This window comes from Salvia splendens, chromosome 15, assembly GCF_004379255.2.
Source record: "Salvia splendens isolate huo1 chromosome 15, SspV2, whole genome shotgun sequence".
NCBI lineage: Eukaryota > Viridiplantae > Streptophyta > Magnoliopsida > Lamiales > Lamiaceae > Salvia > Salvia splendens.
Genome location: NC_056046.1, coordinates 12,620,002 through 12,624,880, shown reverse-complemented (window position 1 = coordinate 12,624,880; position 4,879 = coordinate 12,620,002).

Genomic DNA, 4,879 nt, shown 5'->3' with positions numbered 1-4,879 from the left:
AGACGTCGTGTGGTCGCGGGCTACGGGACGGCATGGAGACGGGCTGGGGACGGAACGCCTCACTGCAACGCGTCCCGCGGCGCTTCCGTCCCTCCGGAACAAAACGCGGGACGGTCGCGGGGCGCATAGTGGATGCTCTAAGGAGTACTCTATGGAATAAGTCTCAGTCTCATCTTTCAAAGATGGCTAAATTTGTGAATTTACATGTTATTATTTTCTAAAGGTGGAAATTTTGATGCGAAAGTCAATATGTTTGTTTTTCTAAAATTTAATACAGGCACTCACCTCTCCTTTACTACTACTAGTGTTATCACCCGTGCTATGCACGGGCCAAATAATTTTTAAAAATTTAAAAAAAAAAATTAAAACGAATTAAATCAAAATAAAGAACATATAGAAAAAATATCACTAATTATTGCAAATCAAGAATAGAAACTATTTAAATGTTATATTCATAAGATTATAAAGATTTAAAAAACATACTTCTACTTCTACATCTATCAATCTATCAATCCACTGTAACGAAAGGACATGAGGGAAAGAAATAGAAATAGAATAGGATATACAAACAAAAGATTGAGAAATACTAAATACCAAAGTAAATAAATAAAATTATTTGAAAAAATAAACACAGTAGTTCATTATAAATTTGATCAACAAAACATAGAATTCAAACATCTTCTCGACAAAATCGTTACAAACATCTCTCTGACACCAGTAATTCATACATTTTGAGAGACTTCTTTGTAAACAACGTTAAGAGTAGAATCACTTCTACTATCATTCTCATCCCACAAACTAAAATATTCAAACATTCACGACTTATGACTCTAGATATAGCAACATAAAGTTGTCCATGATTGGTTTTTTCAAAAATAATCCAATAATGGGACAGAGATTGGGCCTTGACTTTTGTTAATGGTCATTGCATATGACACAGCTAATGGAAATTGGCGTCGTTGGAATCTGAATGGCAGCCTTGGATCAGACGGTATCAAAGACATTCGCGGAATCAAAACCTTATGACCAATATTATGCCCCCCCCAAGACACAGGCCTCCAAAACATAATCACCTAACCGTGTAATTATCAATCTAGTGTCATTACACAAACCATTAGAATGATCTTAACAACATCACAGGAGTTCCAACTTTCAATATCAATTCATGATTAGGTGTACTTGAACACTTCAAATTATTCAAAAATTCAACTGATTGTATCTCAGCAGAACCATTCGATGTGGAATTTGAATTTGAAATGCTATCAGAGTTCAAATATACTCGACCCTGAGACTGATCCATCGAAATCATGAACTGGTTAACCTGATCGACAACATCAAGCGTGGGAGCAAGTATAGCACAATCATGCAAACAATTGCTCAACTCTTCAGGATCTATATAGGAAGGATAAATCTTCTCAACAATGGTTTTAAGAGGATCTCCAGCATTAGACAGTACAATGTCAAAGGGAAGATCAATAACGACTTCACTATCATTCAGACCACCAACAACTCCATCACCTCATGTTTCTGGTCAACTTCAATACTGCACAACTACTCCAAAGATATGAAGAATTAATGGTGGCATTCACAACATTCTCGGCTGCTGGTCGAGAGAGTTGCCAGAGCTTTTCCTAAAAAAGTTTATATAATTTTTTTCAAATTTTAATCAATTTATATAATTTAATTATTAACAATTAACATAACGATTAACTAAAATAACATCACAATATATAGAAACACAAAAAAAAATTGGGCCCAAAAAAACTCAATTAACCTGCCCAAAAAACAAGATTATATAGCATCATAATAAGCTAAAATATATAGCCCTAACTTTCTACAATTATATAAACACAAATGTATTATTCCAATCATACTTCAACTAAATTACATAAACTTGAAATTAGTGAAAATCAAAATTAACGTACTTAGGTATTTAAACAATATAATATACACTCATTCATTCCTTCCACACGCCGACACATTACTGCTGAAACTCTAGCTTCATCTCTCAAACGCGGCGCCCAATCTTCCGCCTCCATAGCTGGAAAGATTTACTCTCAAAATCGGCGACAGAAGCAAGCATCAACTTCAACCAATACTCTTTCCTCGTAGTATGAAGAACCAACTTACGTATCGCTCAATCGTCACGGCATTTCTCCAGTCATACACTTGTCGACAATTCCAGTATGATTACATGTAAGATCGATGAAAAGCATCGAAAATTTTGACCATATAAACACAATTTCTGAATTCTAAACGATTCTCACAAGTTTTCCATTTTTTAAAGGTTCGGCGTTGTATCGGTCGGTTTTCCACCATTCTAAATGATGGAAAACCGACTACCCCAAAAAAGCCATCAGAAGACGCCCAAACGAAAAAAACCCTAGAAGATAAAAGCTATATCTGTCATTGAGCTATTTTGGAAAAATTGCACTTTCAAATCGCTTAAAACCAGGGAATGGATTTAGCCTGCTTATGACAAACCTACTATAGAAAGGTAAAATATTCTTCCAAATATTACTGTATTCAATTAGTAAGGGATTGCATGTTCAAATATTATCCCTAATCGTTTAAAAAATAGACTAAGTCAAAGATGTTGTCATGTCTGTCGAAAAATATGGATTTCCAAGAACAATTAGCTACAGAGGAACATATCTACTTAATTCATAGCCATTTAGATGATATCCCAATTATACTAATCTATTGATTTTGGTTTTCAGCAGGAACACATATGGTATAAAATAAAAAACAAAGTAACTTCAAAATTAAAAGGAAGATGCAAGGAAAAATAATTCAAAAGCTAATAAAATAAGTGAAATACAGTGTCACACATTAATCTGCAAACTTCATTCTGTACTATATATATATTCAAATGACTTCTAACATATTTATAAACTGCCATAAAAAACAGGTGAAATAAAATTTTGGATGAAACGGCTACATATCTTAGGGACAATTAAAATAAAGATGATTGTAAGGTGTACTATTTTTTACCTGAAGATGAAGCTGTAATCTGTTCTTATGAACAATTATTAAGTATTGCAGATTTTTTTAATTTCTTCATGGCTTCAGTGGTGATATATGAATCGCATAAACTGAAATCAGATAATGTGTAGCACAAAAAAAAAAGAAACTAAGAACTTCTTCACCTGTAAAGAACTTCATACTTAAACCTTTAACAATTCATAGAAACCAATATAACATTTCAATTTATTCAATATTTTATATTATGTTGGGCTTATCCTTAGAGCATCCACAATGGTTTTTGCCAAGCCATAGCCCAGCCACAAACTCCTCCTGCCACATCATCAGCACTAAAAATCCTACTGCCACATCATCAGGACAAGCAAATAGCCCAGCAATAGGCCAATAGCCTAGCAATAACCTAGCCACATCACTCAAAATTATATAAAACAAATAATTGACAATCACACAAAATACGGAATTAAATTTATGACACAGATACGAGAAAATCCAATAATTTTATTTAAATTAAAAAAAATTACATAATTAAAAAAAAAATAACGCCGTGCATTCTTCCGCGCCCACAACTCTTCAATTAAATCCTTTTGGAGTCGAATATGAGCATCCGTTTGGCGCATATCGGCATGTGCTTGGAGGAGGCCGGCTTCATCGTGCGGGACCCCCCTTCGTACGTTCGGGGAGGCCATGTCGTGGTTTGGACCGGCTTCATTATCGTCGTTGGCCCAACTAGTCATTTGTACACCTTCATCTTCGACAATCATGTTGTGCATGATAATACACGAGTACATTATATCAGCAATGCAGTCGATATGCCACAAACGCGTTGGACCCCTAATTGCCGCCCATCAAGACTGGAGCACACCAAATGCGCGCTCCACGTCTTTGCGCGCCGACTCCTGCCATTCCGTAAAGTAGGCCTTCCTCTCATCTGATGCGCATCTGATCGTCTTCACAAAGACGGGCCACCTAGGGTATATCCCATCCGCCAAGTAGTAGCCCATATCATGCCGGTTGCCGTTGGTGACAAAACTAATGGCCGGACCGACGCCCTGGCACTGCTCGTTGAAAAGGGGCGACGAGTTGAGGACATTGAGGTCGTTGTTCGACCCGGCTATCCCAAAATACGCATGCCAAATCCACAACCGGTAGTCAGATACGGCCTCGATGATCATCGTGGGATTCTTTCCCTTGTAGCCGGTCGTGTAGAACCCCTTCCAGGCAGCGAGACAGTTCTTCCACTCCCAATGCATACAATCTATGCTTCCTAACATACCCGGGAACCCATGCTTCTCCTCGTGCATCTGCATCAGATCCTGGCAGTCTTCGAGGGTAGGGCTTCGAAGGTACTGATCACGGAAAATTTCAATCACGCCCTGACAGAAATACTTCATACATTCAAGGGCAGTTGTCTCACCGATGTGGAGGTACTCGTCCCACATGTCTGCCGCGCCTCCCTAGGCCAACTGCCTGATTGCCGCAGTGCACTTTTGAATAGGTGTGTGGCCGGGTTTGCCAGCCGCATCGTGCCTGAAGCGGAAATACAGATATCGATGATGCTCTAAGGTGTTAACAATACGCATAAACAGGGCTCTGCTCATCCTAAAACGGCGCCTGAAAAGGTTGGCGTTGAACCGCGGCTCCAGTGTGAAATAGTCTTCGTATAGGCGCTGATGTGCAGCTACGTGATCATGATCAATCACTGTTCGGCGGTGGACAACTGGTCGTGGTCGAGGTACCGCCGGCTGCAAGGCCCTCTGCATCAGCCTATCAATCTCATGGTTCGCATAGGCCTCTAACGCTTCGTTCATTCAACGTTCGTACTCCTCAGCGTCCCCACCACTACCACCACTACTACCACCAACGTTGCTTATTTCCTGTTGTTGATCTTGTACAG